Source organism: Pollicipes pollicipes, unplaced genomic scaffold, assembly GCF_011947565.3.
Source record: "Pollicipes pollicipes isolate AB1234 unplaced genomic scaffold, Ppol_2.1 Scaffold_4002;HRSCAF=4701_pilon_pilon_pilon, whole genome shotgun sequence".
Classification (NCBI taxonomy): Eukaryota; Metazoa; Arthropoda; class Thecostraca; order Pollicipedomorpha; family Pollicipedidae; genus Pollicipes; species Pollicipes pollicipes.
Window position 1 is genome coordinate 46,110,338 of NW_023596420.1, and position 26,206 is coordinate 46,136,543.

The following is a 26,206-nucleotide window of genomic DNA, read 5'->3' on the forward strand; positions in this document are numbered from 1 at the left end:
AACTGTGTGAATCCATGACCAAATAAAGGGAAGGTGTTATTGAATGGTAGAAACTCTGCAGATCAGCGTATTCTACTCGACATGCTGGCGTTAAGAATCTGTTTCGTTTCAAGTGCTTTGCAGAGATGTCATGCACAAACTTATTCATGTACAACATAACTGGAATCCTGAGTACATTTGGAAGTTCGCATAAGCATAATATGTACGTACTTGGTACTGCAGCAGTAAGTAGAAAAAAGTTGAAGGGTGAGTGGAGTCATCCAAGGGCTTTCAGGTCTAACAGCAGCTCGCTAAAGAGCTTGTTACTTCGCTATTAGTATCACAGCCTGGTCCGTACCAACCACAAGCAAGTTGCATGAAATGGTGGTGTCCAAGGGCATCGGCTGCAACATAGTCATTCACTAGATACGGCTGTCCAGGAAGGCAATCGCATCCTATGTACGGACTTCAAGAACACGCTACAAAACACACAGCATCGGCCTGCCAAGCACCGCCAGAGAAGTACCGGCTATTGCCGCGTCTGTTCGTCTCCAGCTGCCAGTGCTCGCAGAGCGCTGCAGGAGCCGTGGCCGCCAGTCTCAGGCTGCGGCCGTCCTTACGTGAGCAATGTTAGACTGCTTGCCGTTCTCCTTGATGCCGGTCATGTTGGAGGAGAACTGGGAGGCCAGCACCGTCCGCGATCGGGTCACCGATCGCGCCAGCTTGGCGAATTTGGAGAGGCTCGCTGCAACAGGCCCGCCGGTCAGCACGTCGGCCAACCGCGGGAGGCGGGGCCACCGCAGCCACCACGGCGCGTCACGGCAGCAAACCGTACCCGACGCCGTTGGCGGCATGGGACGAGCTAGCTGACTAAAAACGTGATTGTCGACTCAACGTAAATCATACGACAACACCAGGGAGTCGAGCCCGGCGCCTTTGGGGACCCAGACGGATGGTACGTGGCAAACCATTGTAATATTCTCCGTCACCTTTGGGGACCAGAACGAAAAGTACACAACCATGCTTTGGAATATCCTCCGACGTCTCTGGAGACCCAGACAGATGGTATATAGCAACGCATCGGCAAATACTCCGTTCACGAGCTCAGCAGGCGGCCGTGCACTGGTATTTATGTTCTGTTCACACGGCCTTTTGACGCGCACCGAACGGGTGTACATAGTGCGCCGAACGGACGTACATCGGACGGGCGTGCATAGCGCGCCGGACGGGCGTACGTCAGACGGGCATACGTCAGGCGGGTATACGTCGGACGGACGCGCATAACGCGCAGGACGGGCGTACGTCGGACGGGCATGCAAAGTACGTCAGACGGGTGTACGTCAGACGGGCGTAGGCCGGACGGGCGTACATAGCGCGCCGAACGGGCGTACGTCGGACGGGTGTACGTCGGACGGGGGCACATAACGTGGAGGATGGGCGTACGTCAGACGGGTGTACGTCAGACGGGCGTACGTCAGACAGGCGTACATAGCGCGCCGGACGGGCGTACGTCGGACGCGTGTACGTCGGACGGGCGTACATAGCGTGTCGGACGGGTGTACGAAGCATCAGGTTATAGAGAGCGCATTTGAGTACGTCGCGTTGTAGCTGAGTGTGTCCTTATCTTGAACAGAAGTCTACCGCTGCGCATAGCGTATGGCTCCTTCTGTCATCGCCCGTCAGGTCGCCCCAGGCAGTCTTTTATAGAAGAGAACCCCAAGGAAGTTTATTGGCATGCCTGTTATGCCTAACACACAACTTACGCAACCACCGATAAATGCTCATATCTTTGGGCGATTATCACTAGTTTATCGATAACAGGCTTCTGGTGTACTTGAACATCTTAGATGATTTAATGAGTCCCCTCAGTAAGGCATTAAGTCACACTGTCCAACAACGTCATCTGTTTTAACGCACGTCCGACATGCACTTAAACATCAGTATTAACAGACCATAATGGCCTGTCGACACAAGCATTTTATCACACGCGAGTACATTCATAGATTGCAATGCTGGAACATAGGCCGGCTTTAGGCTTGCCAGGGGCAGGAGGTTTTCGGAATCGATGCGATGGATAGATTAGAAACAGTTTATGTTTATTGGCGACCGTGACGTAAGTCTGGCTAAAACGCTAACACTGTGGGTGGATATTAGGCACAATAGCATGGATCAAGCGCCTATACAGTCTATTTTCGCACGATGTGCCTCCGGCTAGACCAGGGCGCGTCGTCTTTGAGGCTGGTTTCAGAAGCGGTGACAAAAGACTGCTTGCTGGGCCGTTACCGGTGAACACCCGGGTCGACCAGTGTTAAGACCACCTCATGATTTTCAGACGACGCTTTCGCCTACACCGCATAACTACTGCAACGTCTCTGTATTCCCCGCTTGCCGGAGGATGATACCATGGTTCGCGCACGATTCCGCAAGGTCGCCTGCACGCGTATGCCGCAATTTTGCGAGTTCATTCGTCCATTGTATCCATTAGTATTAGTTACTAAGAGGCACAACTCCGCGCGAGTGAAATAACAGAGTTATCGCTCAGCGTAGGTTGGACGAAAACGTAGGTCTAGCAGAAGCTTCAGAACACTACGAAGCGGGAAATCTCTGCTGCGAACTAGATCGCACTCGCTAGCTGGCCAGCGTGGGACGTCAGTCGCAAGTGCCGCAAACTAATGCAAGACAACGCGTGATCGCATGACAACAATCGGAAGCCTTGGAGGCCACATGGAGGAAAAATCGTCTGAAACCGAACACGACGTCTCCATACCTAGCACCTGTCGACCGGATGTTTCTCCGCTTTCAGCTCCGTGCGCGCTCAGCAGCAACAGTCACGGACCCGAAATGCCGAGCGGGTTCACGGTACGCCCAGCGACAGCCGCTGGTGTTATCTCGCGTCGTTCAACGAGTTTACATCCGCATGATAGGGCGTGAATTGGCGTGCGTGAATGGGAATGGACGTGATAGGGCGTGCATGACGACATCGGCTCCGTTCTACAGTGAAAACGTCTGTTTCGGCATTGGTGTGACCTCCCACGCGCGGGTGCCCAGGGCGCGGCTGCATCTGCCGGGCAGCGCGGTCGCATCTGTCGGGCGCACAACAAACGAAAGGCGGCAAATCACCCGCGTCCGTTCGACACCTGTTGTCGCCGGGTCATCACAGCTGCACCTAACGTGCCATGGAACATTCGACATATGCCAACAGATGGAGGCGCGGTTAACAATTAAACAGCCCAATCTAGGTTAAGGCGTCAACGCCGGCTTTCCCAGAGTCTCCGCAAGTTACCAGCTGCGTAGCTGGAGGACTCACCTCTGTTCTCATCAGCCTCAATGGGCTGCTTAAGAGCCGTGATGTCGCGCAGGGTCAGCAGGAACAGCACCACCACCTCCTTCTCATTCTTGATGGGCGCCAGGTGAAGCAGCAGCCACAGCGGCGTCCCTGCAGCAGCACGCACATCTCAACACAATACGACAGAGCACTTACGGTGTGCGTGCACAGCCACCGTCCGCTGTCAGCCCCTGGGCTGTCAGCCCCTGTCCGTCAGACAGCTGTCAGCCCCTGAAAATCTCCCGCTGTCGGCCTCTGTTCGTCGGACAGCTGTCAGCCCCTGAGCATCTCCCTCTAGTCGGCCCCTGTCCGTCAGACAGCTGACAGCTGGAGATCGATGGGTCGAGCGGACGGCCGGGGCGACAGTGCCGGCATAAGCCAAGAAGCCCCACGGTGGCCGGGCACACGTCGGTGGGACACAGCGGACGCCGGGCAGCCCAGCCCGTGTTCAACGGTCATAGACACAGCATCACAGGATCTGGCACGCACGCGGTCGTGGACACAGCGCAGACCTGGCAAGCACGCGGTCATGGACAAGGTGCAGATCTGGCATGCACGCGGCGCGAGCCTGTTGTCCCCGGGAGACGCCAAGTGCTGTTCTAGCGTCAAGAAGAGCGATGAACTTGCCGTGTGCTGACGCTTGGCTTATATCCAGCCACGAAACGACTCAGTTGGCATGTTAATAGCTTTGGAATAATTAACTCTGACGCAGCCACTAGGACAACACAGAATGGCACCTATGCGGTCTCCTTTCAGCGAGGTGCGGTACCACCAGCGGCAGCGAACAGTCAACTCCGTTGCCATTTTTTCAAGCGGCACATGTATGTTTCCCCCTTGACATTTCAGGAGGTCCTGTCATGGTGGCATGCAGGAAGCCCCAGATTGCGGAAACAGAGCATTCTGTCAAATAAAAAAGAGAGCCTTTACAGCACGCAGGAGATGGTATCTATTATGTTTGCGGCCATATTTGGCCAACATCAGGTTTTGATGGTGGAACGAGTGCCCCAAGTGGTCCAGAGTAGGCCTTTCAGACGGATAGGATGCTTCATGTAAAACACAGGAAGCCCGGCGCGCCCAAGAAGACGCCCATATTTAAAGATCACACCTAGGTTACAATGATGTATATATATATATATATATATATATATATATATATATATATATATATGTGTGTGTGTGTGTGTGTGTATATATATATATATAATGTATATATAGATATACATATATATATGTATATATATATATATATATATATATATATATATATATATATATATATATACCTAGTTAGGAGTTCTTTCCAAGAGACGTGGGTGAAATCTAGCGGGAAATTTTAACTGGAGCTGGGATAGCAGGCGGTATAATAATGCAGCAAATCGGTGGCACTGTCCCTGCCTACGGCTCCTGCCGATTACCCCGTAACAATACTACAAGCTTCATCATGACAAAGAAGGCAGGGCTCATGCAGAACACGGTACAGTGTAGAGGCTTAAGTGGTCTAAGGCATCAGATAACGTCCCGCTGTCAATGCTCTATTCTGAAGTCCGGTCCACGCCCGTGTCAGCGGCTGGTACGTTCACACCCCGGACTGTTTAAAAATTCCGCTATAACGGAAGCGGTGTAGCGGAAATGTCCCCCTCTAAAATTGCATGTTTTTTGCTGCGTTTTGTACTGCACGTATCTGGCGGATTACGTTGCTCTGGTGCAGCAGTATGGGTATTTATGGGAGCGAAGCAGAAGCGTGCTCTCTCGGTGGCATGTTTAGGCGGCGAGGACCAGGCGGGCAAAATAGAATGTATACTAAGCTTTCAAGATAAGATTTCAGTTATCTTTGCGAACCAACCAGGCTGAAGTAAATTGCAGGAGAATTGAGGTGGTTTGCCGGAATAGAGCATAACTTACAACTGTGCCTGAAACAAAGGCGTCTCGTTCTGCCCACAAACATACTGACACAAGTGAGTCATAACAAGGATAAATTTAAGGAACAAGCCACTATTTCACGTCACTGGATGACACAAAGTAAAAATGATGCTGGCTGATACATGTGTATGTTGGCAGTAAAATAAACACGAGGCCAGTGCTTTTCTGAAATGCCTGCTTATTGCGGATTTGTGAAAACAGAATTCAGTTTGTTAATGTTGAGATTAAATGATGACTTACGTACTTACGCACCAAAAAAGCAGAAGGCTATTGACGCAAATACGCAGTACAGGACTGGTGAGGCCACTGCATAATAACCAGCCCCTCCCCCCCCCCCCCCACCCCCACCACCACCATTTTACAGTTCAATTCGAGAGCTTTCAGAATAGACCCAGAAGTCCACCGTTTCAGCCCCCGAGCCGAAAGAACTATCCTGCATCCATTCCATTTATTCCCCCTTCTGCCTCCTTCTAAATGTTTATCAAATATGTAAGGGCTCTGCAGAAACTGTCGGTCTGCTGTTAAACGACTATCGTAACTCTTTAACAGGACGTCACTCATAACGTGGCGTAGCATCACCTAGCAATCAAAATCACGATATGTGAGTGGTGCTCCTAGTGACTGGTAGTCGTTCCATTAGCAGCGACCAATGAGCCACTGTCTACAGATCTCTTACAGTAGTGGAGCTGGGTCCATCAGTGAGCAGGACTGGGAACGCAATAAACCAGTGGGACACGTATTTCCGCGCAAATTTAGGTTGCAGACATAGCACATCAACCGTAAATCTTACCAAACACAAAAAATGGGTGGGTGAACACCCGACAGAAATGAAAATTGTCTAAACAACACGCTGTGGCTTTTTTATTTCATTTAACTGTAACAAATGTGCAATTCGAAAGAAACTGTACGATTCCATCCAGACCTATTTATACACATCGCGCATAGATCACGTCTCCCCCGCCTCAAAAAGTAACCCCTTCAAAGCAATGCTTCTCTTTTTAGCTGTTAACGGCGTTCAAATGAATGCCGTTCAAAAACGGCAACGTACATCTGCTTTCAGAAAACATATTGTTACCTTGGATGCATAGCACTTTGAAGCCTCTAATTGTACATTTGATTCATTCGCGTGGATGCAAATGCTTGCGATTAGCTGTGCCAAAAAGCAAGCTTTTCTTCAAACAAAACGCATATCAAAATGAAAAATATAGATGTCAAGACCCATTACACATTTTAATAAATTAGGGCTATGTACAAAATAGTGACAAATGTATTCATTCAAAACCTTGAGACGCGTTAGCATTGCCATGGCTAGCATCTAACCGTGCAACACATAACGAACATTTTGCCCTTTTTGTGTCACAATTTTACGTCCTGATGAGGCAATCCCGCGTCAGGCTTCGTGAGACATCAGCCGCCTAGCTGCCTGTGGAAGAGGACGCGAAGCTGGCTGTTTCTTTTATGTTTGCACGTCGCCCTGAGATGAAGCAATCAGACACCAGGCAGGTGTCCCCTGCGGCCGCGCTCCGAGCGGGCACCGACTACACGACTACTCACGGTTCTTCTTGTAGAGCAGTATTTCGAACTGGTCCAGGTTCTGTTCCTCGAGGCTCTCCTCGAACCTGGCGATGGTATCCTTGTCGGTGAGGTCGCCGTACATGAAGCTGCAGCGGCACGACTTCTGCATGACCTGAGGTCGAACAAAACCCAGCGTCAGTGTTATGGTGGTTTGTAAACTGACAGCCGCCTCAACCTCGTGACATCTAGCGACTCCTTGTGCCGTGTTTATGCTTGTCGCGTTACGACTGTCCATTAGCCTGGTGGCGAATGTCTAAGAGGAGCCAATGAACGTAGAATAACCTGATAAAGTGCAATGCAATACAGTACAATGCAATACCATACAAGGCAATACACTGCATTTCTCATCGGTCTATAGCATAACTAACGTAACACCAACAAGCTGCTCGGTGTCACGTAACAGCCAGAAGGGGAACAGCAGCTACGTTAACAGGAAAGATCCGTCATGCGTCCTGGAGAAAGAGACACTTCAACCCATTTCGACCAGCGCCTCTGAAGCGGCGTGTGAGCTCGATTCAAAGTGCTAACAGCTACCGACCGCTGACCCAGCCGGAGGCACTCAAGCGTGATGTGTCAATGGCGGCGCCTCGCGCGCGAGTGGGCACCGTAAATGTGCTCAGCAGCTGGCCGCGCCAGTTCGCGCTGCTCGCTAAGGTAATGGTCACGGTTCCCCGCACTGAATAGCACTTGTTTCAGAGGTCGCCACCTCATGCATTTGGAACCCGACAAACGGTCCTGTACTATTGTGTGATTTTTCGTTGTTTTGGGTTGTGTGATGTGCGCTTTCCAAAACCGAGCACAACTTCGCAGCACATTTGTTCGTAACCCAGTGTTCGCACGCCGAAAAAATTCGCGCACAATCTCCTTGCGTAAATTATGGTGCCGTAAATGTTTGTGCGCGAACGTTCGGAAATGATTTACATACTTACCTAAGAATAGCGGGTCCCTGTCACGGAACTACACGCCGTTGCGCCACGTCACATCGTCACGATTTACGTTGCGTGATCCCTGGTTGGTAGATGGGGCTGTGTCTTACACTGCTGTCACATTGGTCTTTAAGAACAGCTCCGTCGCTTACCTGTGACCGAGATGTATCTGTCGTGCCGTTTGTGTAAATTGCCACCGTGTGTGATGTGGATATGTTTCCATTCATGTGCCTTATGTAAGTGACGAGAATGCCGGAAAAGCCATATTATGAAGGGTTCTAAATGGCAATATCTATACATCGATCTATCTTTGTTGGTACGCGCAAAATTTCGTACATTCTCGCGCACATTCCCACCGGATTACCTTCCAGGCACTGTTTTGTATTGCATTTCTTTGTATCACATTTCCTCTCACACGCAGTAGGTTGCATCGCATTTCCTCGCATTTGCTATTCTTCGCATCGCATATGTTTAAGACTCCATCCTTCGCACCACAAGCCCGCTGCACAGCTCAACAAAGGACCGTCAGCTTGGTTGGGGTCGAGTCAGATGCATCGAGGTAATAGCCCCAAGAGTCGTAAATCCGCATGTTTTCGTTATTTGCTGTTGCTGGGCTTCTGTATGTTTCTGTATGTTCTACGTTTGGAGTGTCAGTTGTTTGCGTGCTATGACGCCCACGTCTATCCTGTCTCGGATCCCGCAGCCACAGTTATGCAAAGTTCCGATTAAAGCGTTCCCTCCACTTCGTACACCGAGCGGATGGATCTTCCCTAAGCTTGGGTAGGTTGACATGGCTCACCCCCCCCCCCCCCCACACACACACAAATCCAATAAATCCTCTCCTGGCTCCAGGGCTTGTACAGTTAAAGCAGTAATCCGCAAAGCCGAGAGGCGTGTATTTTATGAGGAGGCAGTTCATCCGCACTCTAACATTTGGTATATCTATAAGTCAGTAAACTTCAATGTAGCGGTTTAACCACCGCACACGTAATGGCGGATATGGTGCCGCGTACAGGCACGAAGCAATAACGAACGAATAAGCAAAATATACCACTTTTGTATCAGCTTTAAATATTAGGCGTCCGCCTGGAATTACATGACGTGCTGTCGCATGGCCTCCGCGTGGTATGACACATCTCTGTCGCCTCCCTGGCTGCACGTCAAACGTCTAGGGGGACTTCTCATATTTACAAATAAGAGAATTCCCCTAGTTACTGACATAAATGTTAGCGCTGTTAGTGTGCTCTTTAGCCGGCCAACGGACTCAAGATGTTTTTGCGATGTGCCGGTAAGATTTGCATGAGAGTCAACAAGTGCCTAAGAAATTCGGTGCATGACTACGCAGTTTTGCTATACGAATAATGCAGTTACTAGGAAATGGGATGTGAAGAGCCATGTATGCAAAGAAATGCAGTGCTAAGAAATGCGCATCAGAAAATATGATGGAGGGAACAACATTTGGAAAGCAATGCGACAAGATGAATGCCGTGAAGGACTCGCCGCGATCCCAATCGTTGCGTTCACGAAGAAATGCCATATGAACATTCTTCTCGTTTCACGTGTCAAGCGTCATGTTTATTCCAGGTGCGACATTCAGGCTATTTTCTATCACGAGTCGCATTTTGTTAATTGCACGCCGGACCACAAGGGCGATCAATGCAGCTGAGGCTGTTGAGCATCGCTGGCAGCGCTCCGCCAGACGCGTACCATAGCTGACGTTGTCTTCAAATAATTCAACACACGTTGAGCTAAGGAAATATATAAACTAAATCTTCCTCTCATGCCCAGAGATATGTATGAACAAGAATCGCGGAACAGAACAGTCGCTATGTGGAATCTTGCCCAGGCGCGAGCTTTGAGCTCCATCAGAAATGCAACTGTAGTAGTATAGAGGCTCATCTCATCAAGATTTACGACCACATCACTTGACAGGGTATTTTGAACCAAGGTGGGGTTGGTCCCTCTTGCACACGTGGGGCACGCTTTCAGCATACTTTTTCTAGCGCCATTTTTAAACGAATATTTTCAAATTAGTTTCCATTGCGGTTATGTCGCATAATTTACCATGGTGACGTTTTGTGTCTGCTGTCCATTAAACAACACGACGACCACTCCACTAAAGGAGCAAGAGCCGAGCACTTAAGCAACTGACGGACTTCTTCCAATTACGATTGCATTCAGCGCGTACGCGGTTGGTCGTCAGTGGCCAGGCGCACATGTGCGGTGCGGTGACGACAGCCGGCCGCCGCCCACAGACGCACACGTGCGGTGCGGTAACGACAGCCGGCCGCCGCCCGCAGGCGCATGGGTGCGGTGTGGTGACGACAGCCCGTCGCCGCTCGCCCCGCCCCCCTCCGCGGACGCACGCGCCCGATCAGACCTGGCCGCGCGGCGGGCCGAAGGCCGTGGCCGGAGGCTGGCACTGGCCGATGACGCGATGAACCAATGGCGATAACACCGGCTGACGTCGTGCCGCACCAATCACTGCCTCTGCTGCGGAAGCCCGCTCCAGGCACGCCTGACTACACTGAGCCGGGTGTCACCAGTCAGCGGCAGCACTGGCGACACCCGACTGTCGGGACGACCGGAGCCCCCCCCCCCCCCCATACCCCTCCACGCCCGCCAGACACGTCGCGACGTTATGGAAGAAGAAGTGGATGAAAAGGAGAGAGGAAGAAGCATAGTCATGTATAGCAGAACTATGCTTCTTATGAAGCATCTAAGGACCATAAGACGCCTCCATCAGAAGAACGATGACGGGAGTCGCGCACTCCCCAAAGGGGTCACGCCTGCTGAATAGGAGCATACTGTTCGCTCTTCTGAGCGAACAGTTCTGCACGCACACACTGCACACACACACACACACACACACACACACACACACACACATATATATATATATATATATATATATATATATATATATATATATATATGTGTGTGTGTGTGTGTGTGTGTGTGTGTGTGTGTGTGTTGTGTGTGTGTGTCTATATAAAGTCAGGTCCAGCACATGTGTGCCGTGTCCGGATGAAGCATTAAGCAGCGGGCCTGGGCCCCTCCTCCACCGGTGGCGACCCTGACACCCGGTACGTGTCGGGTCCGCCCGGCCGCTGATGCTGTATTCAGCAGCGGTCTGTCCAGCAGACGGCTGGCCGTGCCGGGCTAGCCATGGCACGGCCCGCCCTCTGGCAGCCCCGGCGCCGGTGATCCGAGGTAGGGCCGCCAGCGACGGCACGCGCGGGACGCGTCGTGCGCTGTCCCGGTGGTCACGGCCTCGCTGCAGGCGTGAATAATGCGTGGCGGCACCGCCGGGTCGCCGGCCGTAGTAGTGGAACGTGGCTAGCGTCGCGGTCGAGTTCGTTCTCAAATGTGCCAGGTAGCCGGGCGGTCAGGGACGTCGCGAGGTGAGCACACTGGCTGCAGCTATGTGCTCGCGTTAGATGCAGCTCTAGTGAAGCGAGTTTTAACGTTTGTCAGAGTTACACTATACGGTGGTCGGGGCCCATATGTACAAAGCAGGTGTGGCAGACGCACTACCAGCTGAATTCTTCACACACGCGGCCTCCCTGTGCTGTGGTTTCAATGCTCTGCCGGGGGCGTGTCAATCATACCGCCTGGCCTTGACACGGCTGACGTGACTCGCGGTGTCCACTGCGATCACATCCGTCACGCTGTGTCGGTCGTGACGCGCCGTCCGGCGACGGCGCCACGCTGGGTCGATCAACCGGACGCCGTCACAATGCGTCGCGAGACGGCGGCGCCGGCCCCGCCGGACAGTCCCAGCACTGCCGGATGCCGGCCGCCGAGGGGGGGGGGGGGAGCGGGCTGCGCCTCGTCTGTTGCCGTGGTGTCGGGGCAGGGATGGGGCGCGATTCTGACCACGAGGGCTGGGCTCGGACTGGCGCCGGCCTGAGGATCACGCTCTGGGTCTGTCTCAGCAGCCTTGCCGTACCTGGCTGTTTGGTGCCCGAGTAATCACGGCCAGCAGAAGCTGCGTGGCGAGCCACGCGGTCCCCACGTAATCAGTCCGGCTCGATCCCCATTCACAGGTCAGGACCTCAGTCTAATTCAGCCGCAGAGATCCCCCGAGTCCAGTCAGGCTCCCCCTCCCGGACTCTGAACCGGGCTGGCTTCTGTTTCCAGCTTCACATGAATTCGTGCCCTCTGTACCGAGAGCACCCCCGACCCCGCTTCAACGCCCGCGCCGCCGGCCCCGTGCAGCCGTGCTGCACAGTCCAGGGACACTTTATGTCGGCCGTGACGGCGATGACCCGGCCAAACTGCTCCGCCGTTTGCCCCTGTTCGGCCCTGGTGCCGCCACTCTGCCAGAATAGCGAGCGCCACTGAGTGGTATTTCGGCCGCCGCCCCGCCATAAATCCGTCCGCCCGGCCAAGTGGTGTGCGCGCGCCGGGGACGACCGCTGCTATCAGCCCGACAGAGGGACGCCCGGCGGGACGCTGTCCCCCTCCCCCTCCTCCCCCCGCCGGCAGAGGGACGCCCGGCGGGACGCTGTCCCCCCGCCGGCAGAGGGACGCTCGAGTGGGGGTCACTTGCTGCCCACTATTCAGCAGGCGTGACCCCTTTGGGGAGTGCGCGACTCCCGTCATCGTTCTTCTGATGGAGGCGTCTTATGGTCCTTAGATGCCTTTATAAGAAGCGTAGTTCTCAGCGAACACAGTTCGCTTAGAGATGTATAATACTTCGCTCACTAAGAAGCATATATATATATTACCTTTTAGATGCAGGGATGCAGGCGCACAGCAAGAGCTTTGGTAAGGGGGCGCAGGGTTGACAAAGAGCCAAAAAAGTTCGTCGGATGTGGCCCGTTTGTTAACATGTGCCCGGGTGGCCTGTTGGAAGCCCTTCACTTGGGTGGGGGTCAATTTAACCCCCTGTCAGGTCAAAGTTTGAGCTTCCTTGGTCATGACCTTCATGTCAAATAAGGTCAAACATGATCAATCCCCAGGCTGGTCTTCAAGTGCTCCCAGAACCTCGATACCTGTTGTAAGCAAAAGGTCACATGATCATTTAAGGTTGGTGACCTTGTTTGACCTTTCGAACGTCACGGTGACCAAAATCATACAAAACTGCTTTGAGGTTTGCATTTGAATAAGCGATAAATATTACGCTAGGCAGTATGCTCCTAAAAACAAAATGTTTACCTGGATCATTTTAGGTAAGTGACCCATTCTCACCCTTGAGAAGTGCATGGGAGATGTATAATATGGTTCCTGTCATCAATAAATTCGAAATGAGCATCAGAAATTGCCGTCTACAGCAAGCCTTAAAGTAATGAAACAGGTCGACTTTGATCTTGGCCAGACCTTCAAAACTGACCCCAGCTCAATGGAACTTGTTTATTCAATTGCTACGTTGCCTAATAAAGTATCTCAGAGATGTACGATCTCGTCTAAAACTCCGCTGCCGCATCAGATTGAAAGATCCTCCCTAGAAATTGACTTCGCAGAATCCCTGGCCTGACTTTAACTTATCGTAGGTGAGCGGCTTAATAAGATACATTTAAAATATAAAACCAAACGATTTTCTATTCAATTGGCTATAGCTGAGCAAAATTTGCCGTAGCTGTACCGCACCGTTCGGAAATCATTCCGGAAAAAATCCCCCCGAGCTGTCAATTTGACCCCCACCCGAGTGCGCGTTAATGAGACCATGTTTTTCTCTGCCTGAAGATTATATTCAATAAACTATAAAAAAACGCAATGCGCTACGTAGACGACTGCATGTGGAAATCGTTCGCTCCTTTGACTTCAGGATGGCTTAGCGGATTTCTTAAACTGATAAAGCTCTGATACTTTGTCAAAATTTTTAACTGGGTTATACAGAGATGTCAACGATCCCGCGAATGTAGATTGAAGTTCAAAATGTGTCGGCAATCCGTATTAATATGGCCAAGCCATGTTTCTCTAGAAATCTTCAACATTCAGTCAGAATCAGTCTGTGATACAAATTACGTCACGTAGTTTTGAACATGCGCGTTCGCATCTCTTAGGAACAGAAGCCTTGACGCCAGGGTAGCAATCTCCATAGGCCGCGCAGCGCCGTTCCCGCACCTCACACTAAGTCGTGGCCAGCGATCGGACTAAAATGACGGAGCAGTTGAAAGGCGTATCTTTCAACGCTTTAGGGCATAAATCGTACATTCAGAGGTATTCCGGACGTATATTTCACCTGAACGATTTTTAGATTGATGGTAATAGTGACTTGGCATTTGCAGCATCGCGAAGTAGTGCTGGAACCTGATGGTGGAACTGGAACAGTAAAGGTAGAATCTCTATTTGTCATGTTGCTGTAACCGTCAATTTGTCCAGAGAACAACTTCAAAGTTGTAAAAATGATTCGCTTTTTCTAATGTTTGAACTGTAAGAATTAATTTTGAAACACATTGGGAAGCATTATTTTACGATGGTCGTTGCTGCGCGACGGCGCTCGCCGCTCGCGTTACTTGCAGTGGCCAACGCCGTGCGGTTTGAAGGAAACTGCAGCAAAGGTCATCGCTGTCCTTTATCCAAGGTCATCGCTGTCCTTTATCCAAGGTCATCGCTGTCCTTGCTACCCAGAACTGCCGGCGGGTCACTGAAGCTTTACGACGCACTCAGCTGCTGAGGCTTTATGGCACCGCTTGCCTTTACCTTGGCGGGAAGGGTGCGCACCGCGGGGCATTGAGCCCTGTACCTCTGGTTTGCCAGACGCGCAGTGGTTAACGCAATCGCATTAAACACTACGCTAACGGTGCTCGGCACGCAGGCCCAAGCCGTTTGATGTTTTTTGTTTCGCCAGTCGATTTTGCAAAAGAATGAGCGTTCTCATGGAAACGTGGGATGGCTTTGTGCGTTTTTCAACTTATTTCGACCCGCTCCATTCAACAATAATGAGACCCCTTAATTCTTTACGGGAAAGGGCATTCCTTGAGGAGAATACTGTGAGGCACATTATTGTTACGAGAACACATTATCGTTCACGGTCAAGTGCTGAAGGGCCATTCTGTCCCACTGCGGTGTGTCTTCCGGCTGTCATTCTGGCGATTATTATATATCCTCCGGGCCGCGATGACTTATGTGACCTACAGCCAGTCCTCGGACCCTACGCCATCCAACCGGGCATATGACTGTCAGTTCCGGCGGACCACCCGAGCCCTTCCTCGGGTCTCATCGAACACTTCCGTCGGTCGGGTCGCGGTCCTTGCGAGCGCAGGACTCTCTGTCAGGTGCCGTGTGCCCCTGGCAGATGCAAGCTACCGATGAGGGTAAAATCACTGGCCCCGGCTTTATAACTGATTGGGAAATGAGCCCTCAAGTGCATATCGATACGGAGCCGACTGTGCGTTACTGGCGGTGCCCGACTGACATGTATGCCCCTTATCGACTTAGGAGGCCCGTGATCGGCGCAGAAGGCTGTCTATATGGCTACTATTTGGCAGCCGTCTCCGCAAGCCGAGCCCATAAAAAGGCTCCGACCAGCCTTTCGTACCCTTAGAAGCCCCAATCGGGCCCTTAATCGTCGGAACCGGTGGGCCCTCTACGCTCTTCGAGACTCTTCGAACACTACCTCTAGCCGACTTGGGGCTACTTGCCAACACAGGGCCCGTTGGTGGCTTTGGGGTCCTGGCAGACGCCGGGCCCCCCAACCAATCCGATCGCTGGCTCTGGCTTTGTCCCTGCCTCGAAAATGGACCAGCAGACTCATGCGGCCACGGAGGCGACTTTACGTTTCTGTTGGTGTCTGACTGACATATAAGTCCTCATCGGCTCAGGGGACCCCTGATAAGCGCACAGGGATCCCTGGCTTGGAATGGAGTGCCCGGCCCTGCGGAACGTGGCCCCTGAATGCGACCTCTGGCCGGCCTCTCGGACCCTTTATCGTGGGTACCGAGGAGTCCTTCGGTCCCCTTGGAACCTAAGGGGGGGGGGGCATGTCCCTACCCGGCCTGCGCTACTGCTCGGGTGGCGCGCCGGACAGAGAGGATTGCGGCCGGATCATGGCGATCAGTCGCCACGTAATGATGCCCGGCAGCCGCGCCATTGGGTAATGTCGGTAAGGTCGTGCTCACACACACACACACACACACACACACACACACAACACACACACACACACACACACACACACACACACAACACACACACACACACACACACACACACACACACACACACACCACACACACACACACACACACACACACACACACACACACACACACACAACACACACACACACACACACACACACTACACACACACACACACACACACACACACACACACACACACACCACACACACACACACAACACACACACACACACACACACACACACAACACACACACATGCGTTGTTCCTCTCTTCTCTCTCTCTCTCTCTCTGTCTCTCTCTCTCTCTCTCTCTCTCTCTCTCTCTCTCTCTCTCTCTCTCTCTCTCTCCAGTTACTTATTTTCGCATTCCTTCCATGGCGCACGGCATTTTTCTGATCCGCCTGTTAACTTCCCACACAAACTCCACACGGTAGCAGCATGTTCTACCTACCATATTCGTACGGTACCAGCATGTTATATCTGCCATACGCCTAGCAGCATGTTGTATCTACCATTATGCCCTCGTTACAGGTTAAGGTGACTCCACTTAATATCCAATGACGATTTTCCTTTCCTTTGCGATTAAAGTTTTGGTTGGTAGGCCGTTTATATTCGCCATGATGGGACGTTTATACGCCACGACCGCTGGCCATATCAGGCCAACGCGGAAGGCCCTTAGGCGACGTTATAAATTCAGTCGGTGACACTGGAACATCAGCCAAGCCATCTAATGTGCAGATGTCTTCCACGGCCAGAAGCGCGGAGTAGTATGACGAAGTTCTAAATGGTTAAACAATGATCTTCTGCCGGTTGATTGATGCGTATTAATTCGAAAAGGTCGTGACACCAACGGTGATGAGATGCCGAACTTAAGCGATCACCGTCTCCACAATTGGCCCGCGACGGTTTCAGCTGAGGCTGGACATTCAGCAGCTTTCATGGAATGATGCCGGTCACTTAACACAACGATGTTCACGGGAGCGTACATTGGCAGCTGCGGAGTAATCTTAGCGCACAAGCGAAGTGGTCTAGATCTAAAAGGGATGCTCCGATTGAGAACACAATCTCCCATTGTATACGCTGATGTATCATCCGTACGTTCGTGGTTCCCGAGCTTGTTCACCTTTGTCAACCGAAATAAAAGGACTCTGTTCAGTAAACGGTCGTGAGGTACGAGGCTCCCGCAGGCAACGTGCTATTGCTGCAAATGGACCATTGAAAACACATCCAAAACGAAATCACATCTGCTGTTGGTACTCACCGACTGACAGATGCCAACCAGCCACTCTAACAGCCAAGCCCATCGACGGCTGCCACCGCTCCCGGTCCCTGCACATAAACCGTCGCCATCCGAAGGCCGTTCCGACGGCCCGCGTGGGCAGCCGTTCAACCGACCGGCTGTCCTCGTCTCACCGGGAGGCCCAGCCGGTGTCGCAGACGCGCCGGACAGGATCCGCTGGCGTTTGTGCCGTGTGCCCCTGCCTGCGGCGCCGGTGGACGGCGCGGCCGCGCCGGAGCGCCGCCGTCGCTGCGCATATGGGACCGGGCAGCCGGTGCCGGGCAGCGAACCTGCGCCAGCCGCCGCTCCACATCCGGCTGATGAGCGCGCGGTTGTCTCAGGAGATGCGCCGGGCCCGCGGGAGCGCGCCCCGCTCACGCACGGCCGCCGGCGGCACCCGCCGCCGGCGCCCGCCGCCCGACCGCCACGTAACGACCCCCGACGGCCGCGCTCCGCGTAATCCGCTTAGGTCGCGCTCATCTGGCGGATCGAGGCTCGACTCCCCGGTGCCCGCAGGTGACCCGAAGGCGTTCCGTCGCGTCCCGCCGGCCGGGTCGCCGCCGTCCGTCGGCGCGAGGGGGTGGGACGACGACGCGCCTGGCCGCCGGAGGTCGGCTCAGCACCAGCGCTCGTCGTCTCGGTCATGTCCTCTCGGGACGTCTTTCTTTGTCAAGTGCGATGCGGCCATCACAACTGGCGTCCAAGCCGCATCTCTGCATCGTGAGGCTCGTGGCGAGCGCATGGTGCTCTGATCAGTCCGCGTTTCTCGCGCATTGCGTGGTGACCGGCGCGCGTCCCGGCGGCTTGGCGAGATAGCATCACACACTCCTTTCTCCACGGCAGATGTGACGAGAGGCACTCGGTCCATTATTCATGGTCGAACCAACAAGCTGTGCCCATCCGCACCGCTGCCGGCCGGCCCGCCGCAGCTGTCTCGGATCCCTAGTCAGTCGCAGGCCCTCCCGTCCGGTCCCGCCCCCATCCCGTTCCGCTCCGTCGCGGTGCGGTTGCCGTCCTCGTTCCGGCCCTGACCCGCCGTCACCGCGGTGTGTCGCACTGGTCGCGACGCGGCCGGGCTCGGTTGTCGCCGGCCACGGCCCGGCGCGCCCTCTCCTTTCCGAGAGTGCGCTGCCGCGGCCGCCGCTCGCCGCGCCGCTGAGAGGGCCCGCTGCTGTCGCAATCGATGACGCAGGGGTGGGCGAAATAGGCCGGCCAGCGCCGCCACTGCAAACACCAGCCTCGCCGGCACCCCGCCGTCCGGCCCCGGTCCGCGGAGGGCGCCGGCCTCGCCCTCCGCCGTCCGACCCGATCCGCGGACTGCGCCGGCCTCGCCCTCCGCCGTCCGACCCGATCCGCGGACGGCGCCGGTCTCGCCTTCCGCTGTCTAGCCCGATCCGCGGACGGCGCCGGTCTCGCCCTCCGCCGTCCGGCCCGATCCGCGGACGGCGCCGGCCTCGCCTTACCGCCGTCCGGTCCGATCCGCGGACGGCGCCGGCCTCGTCTTACCGCCGTCCGGCCCGATCCACGGACGGCACCGGCCTCGCCTTACCGCCGTCCGGCCCGATCCACGGACGGCGCCGGCCTTGCCTTCCGCTATCCAGCCCGATCCACGGACGGCGCCGACCTCGCCGCCGTCCGGCCCGATCCGCGGACGGCACCGGCCTCGCCGCCGTCGGGCGGTGTGAAGCACGCGGCTCCGCGGCGTGTCGTGCCCCGGGACGACCGGTCGGGTCAGCTCGTCTCCCACGCCCCTCCCCTGCATTCCGGGCCGGAGCTGGTGACGTCAGGAGGAGCGCGTGCGGGGCCCGTGTCGCCTCGCGACGCCGAAACGGCCAATACCCGGCCGGCCCCAGCCATCCATCGTGCCGTGTTGGGGAGGAGGCCGCCGGCGACAGGTACTCAGGCCTAAACGGTCCGACCGTCATTCCCGACCACCGCCACAGCGCCGCCGCAGCTAAATTAGGGGAGGCGGGCTTGACAGGATGCGGCGACGCGCGGCGAACGCAGCATGCGGCAACTCCACGGCCTGAACACAGGCTCCGAGAACACCCTCGCCACTTTGTGCCTCAGCTTCGAAATGCATGGTCGCACACTTTGACAGGGGAGAGTCACTGCTTTTATAAACTGTTCTCCCGTTAACGCCTCAGGAGGGGCTGAGCCTCCGGCTGAGGATGGATCCTGTCAATTGCCAAACATGCACGGACTGGATCTACGGACTGGGTTGCCCTTGTTTGTCCTGATAGCTTAGCTGGTTAGGGCGCCAGCCTTCCGATTCACCCGCCTGAGGCGTCATGTTTCGAGCCATTTCAGGCGCTTGCTATTGGCCACGGGCCGCGATGGTCACTTGCCGGTAGCAGCGGCCGCGCTAAAGGTCACGTGACGTCAAACGGAGGACGGACCTGGACGGACGGAAAGCTTGACATGCCGAACATTGCGGCACGTCAAAGTTTCGCCGCGAAATGTCGCCGTTGAAGCGGATGGCGGGGCCAGGGCTCACACACCAAGCGCTGCTTGGCGTGGGCGCTGATCCCAGAGGTCTATTCAGTCAAAAGGTTCGGGCTACATGTTACACAAGTGATGTCGAAGCACAGTAAGGGTGTGTGATGACTTGACTTCAGTTACCAATGGGATGCCTTTAAGATAAGGTTGCGAGTAGTGCCACGTGTCTTCTCTTGCTTGGGCTTGCCTCCGTTGACGGTATGTTGCCTCGAAAGGCGCCCACGAAAGGTTTGCCAGGGATCAGCTTGGGACCGCTCGGCTCGTTTCGGCACATGTTACACCACGCCACGCCGTTTGTCTATTCTTACAGCGAGTTATGATTTGGTGTGAGTCGAGAAACAGGACGGGGATTCAAGCATGGTGACTCGGGCGCCTGGTACCCATGGTAACCAGCAAGGCTGGTAGTTATGGTAACCAGGAAGCCGGCAGAAGCCACGGCTAGCAGCAGGCTCAAGTCGCGACCCGTGCCTCGGCGCACAGCCCACCTCTTTGCGGCGCTGAGGAGCCTATGCATAAGCTTTCCAACGCACACGAGCCACCGTCCGCCCTCTCGGAGAGCTCATTTAAGCCCTGAGGCCTCGCTTTTCCACTGGGAGTGTTTCCTGGCCGCACCTGAGCCCGCTCAGGGCCAGCAGGCCGGCGTTACTTGAGCGGCGGATGGCGGAGGGACGACGGACGGCGACTGCGCGCGGAGGGCGCGCCCGAGGCGCTCCCCGCGGGGCATTCGTTCGCAAGAGCCGACGCCGCGCTCTGGCAGGCCGGCCGCCCGCCGGGCGCTGCGCTGCAGCTAAACGGATATTTTTTCGGGTAAACGGAGAGAAACGCTGCCGAGTGGCGCGGGCCGCAGGGTGTCGTCTAATACCCGCCGGCACCGCCCGCGGCACAAGGGAGGCAGAGGCGGAGCCGACGAGAAACAACAGACTTAATAACCAGTCCGTTCTTGGGCCAGGGCTCGAGACGTGAGAGGTTAAGTCAGGGTGCAGGGGCTCTAGCGCCCTGACCGCAGAGCGGGGAGAGGCTAGCCCAGTGTGCTCTGGCTCCCTGACCGTGGAGACGGGAGGGGTTAGGCTAGGCTGCAGGTTCTCCAACGCTGTAGCTGGCAAAAAACGTTTCAAGATCATGGACGCTGGTTGTATAACGCACAATGGGCTACGGTGACCCAGACCTGGCCAGAGGCTGGACCACCTGGCCGCGTCTGCCGCCTGCTGGTCCAACGCTTTCCGGTCGAGCCTCGCCTACCCCGGCGTCGTTGTTTATCATGTTACATTTGAGTGCGTTAATTCAGGCTGCGTCTCACCTACCTCGGCGCGATTGAAGCCCGATATTTTGCAGAAGGTCTCGTTGCAGTATACGATGGGGTAGTCCACAATCTGGGCGTTGGCCAGCAAAAAGCTGCTATCCGCTGAAACCGGAGAAAAACGTGGTAGAACAAGAGCATCGAATCACCATGGAAACCATCCCCGAGGCTGCCGCTCTGTACAGCACCGACGAAGACTGAAAAACGACAAATATGCCAGTCACTCACAGAAGTTTCGACTGCAGAATCCAGCCAAATGGGTTAGCTGTGCCGAGGACTAATTGGAAATGCTTGGTAGCTTTGAAAGTAAGGGCACTCCGTCGCAAAAATAACTTGAGTAAATCTAACGGGCGCACATGGGAGCAATCGAGCGGCATTTCCAAAGTCAGACTTTGGACTTCAGAAGACGTGATCTGGCCACTAAAAGGCACGGCATCTGTTGCAAAGCCAGCGGCCGTCGCGCACCGGTGCTCCGGCTCCACGTGCCCGGAGGCACTCCTTCCCTGTTTTTTTCAGACTCCTCCTGAAGCCCACCCTGCTCACCGCCACATTGGGCATCAGCATGAAACACGCCTCACGTGTGCACGTTTTACCGGGAGTGCTCTGCGCACGCAGGCCGGGTGTGGACTCTCGCTCTCTCACTCCTGCACGAAAGCCAGGAAACTGAGTGATCTTTAACCGATACACCACTATCTTGAGTCAATTTTCTCGTGACGAAAATGGGGAAATTTGTTTTGCGAGTCGTATTACGTTGTACTTGTCCACCTGCATTTTCTAACTTTGACGTTAAGCCAAGTGCACATATTCAAATATGCCACAGATTTGATAGAGCAGGGAAGCACGTGTCCCGGGGACACCATGTGCGTACACCACAACAGTACGTGACCCAACTGGCAATCCTGCCGTGACACACATTGCTTACTAAGCGGACACGGAACGCAGCCGCGTCCAGTCAGTCAGAGCCTAGCTTTAGCTCAGAGGTGAGAAACGCTTCTGGTTTACCGGAAAAGATCGGTGACAAAAACGGACACTTTGCAAGCCAAATGGGACAAAATTTCGGGAACGGAAACAAATAACAGCATACCAGGCCACATAACAGTACAGCATACCGAGCTAAATGAAGCTTCAAACCTATTAGTTTGCACTCGCAGGCGCTTGCAGCGTGGACATGCGTAGAGTACATGTCAAAACGCTAACATTTCGCTGTATGAGCAAGTTGAGCCACAAGATATTGCCAAACAGGGCAGCCTTAATCAGGATAGTTGTTGGCAGGTGACAGAAACGCAATCCAAACCATTTTATATCAGTGCTGACTTCACAGATCAGTGGCGACACAATGTTGTTTCCAATGCACCTCAGATCAGCACTTTTCACTGACTTTTTCAGCCACAATTCACTTCACATACTTAACAGTATAAAATACCAAATTACTAGGCTTATTACTGTTCGTAAGAATCATGGCTGACCACAGCATCTTGCGACGAATGTGATCGGTTTGCCGCCGCTAAAACCGCAGGGTTTTAAGCGTCGAGCCATTTGAGACACATGGTCTCGAATGCCCGCCACGCGGTAATGAATCCCGTATAAGGCTGTGGACTGCCGTGGGTTATGTCATGTTGTGAGGAACGGATGGGCTTGAAAAACGTACCCAGTCGTGAGTTGTTTTTTTTTTCAAGGCGCTGTGTGGCTTTTCTAATAATCGACCATGAAGTGCGTTCCTGGAAATAGCGTTAAATAGCTCTGCCTAGTAGTAGTGCCTAGACATTAAAGCGACACATGCCAAGGATTCATCCGGGGCTTTCTGCTGCTGAGAGGAACAGCGGCTTTGGGGTAAGATGGCGAGCACCGCTGTGGTGGGCCTCACATTGCCCGTCGCACCTCAGATTTAGCGTTCTGATGGGTGGACAGCCGCGAGATAAAATGTTTTTAATTGTCATCGTATTCTAAATAGAGCTAAATGAAAGTGCTAGAGGTGTTCAAAAATGTTTAGCATGATATTGCAACGGTTTCTAAAATGTTGGGATCCAGGTGACAATTTAGGCGGCTCCAAATTTCATCGGTGATGACAAGGCATTTTTCACCCCTGCGTCAGCTGGGCGCGCATCATTCGCTCATATCGCGAGCGAGTCATATGGCGATCGGCGTGGGCAGAATTGGATGCAGAACTAACCGTTCACATCGGCACAGTCCGGGAAGGACAAGCGAGAGGGGGCCGGTCACGAGCAGGACTGAACCCCCTTATAAACGTTGGCTATCATGACGCGTGTGACACTTCACAGCCGCACACGCCGATCGCAGCTGAGGACACCGAAAATAAGCCGGCAGTGAGACTCAAACACAAACGCTCAGCCGTGAGGTGAGCATTCCACCGATGGCCCCACCACGGGCACTGGGCACTCCCCATCTGTCCGCTGCCGTCGTGGAAACGACATGACCTCGGGCGGTCAGGCCGCAGCTGGGTCGCGTGTCCTACCGTGCCAGTGGCCCGCAATGCTCGCGCCGCTGCCCCCTGCCCTCCACTGCCTGCCCGCGCTGAGGGCCGCGGTGGAGGGCAGGTCTTCCATGAAGGGGACCGGGCCAGCAGTGAGCGTGCACCTTCTCGAAATAGTAATGGCTTGCATGTTTTGGGGCTCGCCGCAGTGGCAGCAACAAAGTGCAGAGTAAACTACCGATTCAAATTTCCCGAAATCTTGCAGTTATAAATAGACGCTTGTAGATTTGTTGAAGGCGTTGGACTCGTCGTTCGCTACAAGTAGCCTCAAAATCAATCCAAACAAAACGTCTAGGGAACGAAGTCTAGGGAGACATCACTCGTGTGAAGCGATGCACTCGGTGCAAGCGATGCGATGCGATGCCTCACTAAATAGTCTGTCAAGCATCTGTTATGGAGTGGCAATTGACTTTAATAAATTTTGGACAGAAACGTCAGTTTCCACCATGTACTTTATTGCATTACGATATGGGGTAGCTATGGCGTTGCACAGAGGCGGCTCATTCGGATAATTAGCCACTACGGGTCATCATCCACTGCAGGCCAGCAACCCTTGCAGCTCAGCAGCCAATACAGGTCATCAACCCCTGCAGGTCATCAACCCCTGCAGTTCAGCAATCACTACAGGTCATTAACCCCTGCAGGTCTCCAAGCCCTGCAGATCATCAACCCCTGCAGTTCAGCAGCCACTACAGGTCGCCAAGCCCTACAGATCATCAACCCCTACAGTTCAGCAGCCACTACAGGTCATTAACCCCTGCAGGTCACCAAGCCCTGCAGGTCATCAACCCCTGCAGGCCATCAGCCACTACAGGTCATTAACTACCGCAGGTCATTAACCACTGCAGGTCACCAACCCCAGCAGGCCATCAACCACTACAGGTCATTAACTACCGCAGGTCATCAACCACTGCAAGTCATCATCCACTGCAGGTCATCACAAACTGCAGCTCATCAACCACGGCATTGCCTTTTCCACTTGCACGTCGAAGCAGACCTCCGTACATATGGAAACATTGAAACGTCCGTCCTGACATTGGCGTCCAGTTATGTGATCGGGACAGGGCCGTGATCACCGAGTGCTGACCGATCCATACGCGCCTCGTCGCCTGCGGAATCCCCTGCCATCGCGGCGGGGCGTCCAGCCGGCATTCCCGGGACACCTCTGCCGGGCTCCTGCAGCTGGCGCGCGTGTGAACAGAGCTGGTCAAACGCATTTTTAGCTCCGGTGCAGCGACGGTCTGGAGCACGGCTACCGCTGATATCATGGGGGAGGACCAAAACTGCGACAGGGTGCGCGAGAAGGCCTCGGCCCTGACTGAGCAAAGGGTGACTGGCGTCTGCCCAGGGTATCTGACGCAGTGAGAGTCTTATTTTTGCGTTTTATGTTGTGTTGGCTCAGGGTCAGAAGTCATCAAATGGAGATCGCACGTGATAGATGGCGATGGCGATGACGGTGGCACTCCGGCCGATGCCTGGCACCGATTCGCTTACCTTCTAATGAACAGTCAGTGAACTTGACCCAACACTTTGTTCACGAATACAATCGGCTAGCTTGCCTTTACGTGCCCTTTTAACCCGGGACATCTGTTTGCATATTGTGCATGGTAGGGTGACTGATTTGGATCAGAAGCGGCGGCGGGTGCGAGCAGTACCCTGACCTTTCAGTATCGACTGGCCACCTACGCCGCCCGGCGAGGTCAATGGCTCCCACTGCAGCAATCTGATAAGGCGCTAATTTGCACGTGAACCCCCTGGGCAGTTTAGGAGATAGCATGCCCTGGCCGAACTTGCTTGCCCACCAACAAAACAGAGGCTTGGCAATATGACAGACAAGCTAAAGGTCATATAATTGGTGCATGATGCACATGGTGCCGTCCCAGAAGGCGATACACACAAATAAATTGTGGCTTAGTCAGGTATCTTGCACTATAGATACTGAAACGTGCCTAAGCCCGTTTGGGGAATGCAGCTGATACGCGACGGCACATTTCCTCATCGCTTTTGTATGCGGTAAATTTGACATGAAACGCGTGCGATGGGACCGATTGTTCCCACTGCCCGAGGTCTGGGAACCTATCGGTTCGATTGGTGGAAGGCCCTGAAATGAAAACGTGAGCTCTGAACTATCTTTGTCAAAAGCAAGCAAAACGAAAAAGCCGGTGCCGCCCTCAGGATAGCAAAAAGTGGTTAACTTTAAGCTTTTTGTTTTCTCTATTTTATTACTTTTTGTTCTTGTTTACTACTATTCATGTGATATGGAAATTTGCTCGAAAATAAAAGGAAGAACGCGGGCCCGTTTAGCGCCCCCAAACCACGCCGTCGATTGCCGGAGCAATGACACTGCTATGCACATGTCAGGAGCGCGCACTCCGCCAGTCCTGGTCGAGCGACCGGCATATTTCAGGCCGCGGCATTGTACCAAGATCAGCATGCAATCTACGACGACTGCATCCCGGTACAGTTCATTGGCCACAAAACAGACTGGGGACCCCCCTAATCTGCCACCGACGGTTTGGTGTCGTCATCACGCTGCCGGGCGGTGCCCAAGTCCATCCGACTACAGGCTCGCCCCGGCTCCGGCCCCGGCCCCGGCCCCGGCCCCGGCTCCGGCCCCGGCCCCGGCCCCGGCCCCGGCTCCGACCCCGGCCCCGGCTCCGGCCCCGACTCCGGCCCCGGCCCCAGCCCCGGCTCCGGCCCCGGCTCCGGCTCCGGCCCCGGCTCCGGCCCCGACTCCGGTCCCGGCCCCAGCCCCGGCCCCGGCCCCGGCCCCGGTTTCGGCCCGCCGCGCGGTGCCCTGGAATCTGTCCGCTGGGAAATC

At 54.5% G+C, this 26,206-nt stretch overlaps 1 pseudogene; it reads right to left on the reverse strand.

Annotated features, from left to right (window-relative positions):
* LOC119094583 (potassium voltage-gated channel protein eag-like) overlaps positions 1 to 26,206 on the reverse strand; it is a 132,064-nt pseudogene that overhangs the window by 90,442 nt on the left and 15,416 nt on the right.